Here is a 234-nt window from a genome sequence, read left to right on the forward strand (position 1 = left end):
TGCGCCCCTCCGCCGCGCATGCGGAGCGCTGCCGTCGGGACGGGGTGACACCGGGACGTCGCGACGCGACAGCCGATGGAGCTGCCCCGCACGGCCCTTGGGCAACGGGGAGCCGCTTCCCTGTGCAAATCTCTGGTGTCCTGAGAAACTTCCCAGAAGCAACAATAATAAGATAAAGGAATTTCCCTTTCCCCTTTCCCATTTTTTTGTTTGCCAAAACCCCTGGCTGCACCG

The sequence above is a fragment of the Eurypyga helias genome, unplaced genomic scaffold (genome assembly GCF_000690775.1).
Source record: "Eurypyga helias isolate BGI_N326 unplaced genomic scaffold, ASM69077v1 scaffold26937, whole genome shotgun sequence".
Taxonomy (NCBI): Eukaryota; Metazoa; Chordata; class Aves; order Eurypygiformes; family Eurypygidae; genus Eurypyga; species Eurypyga helias.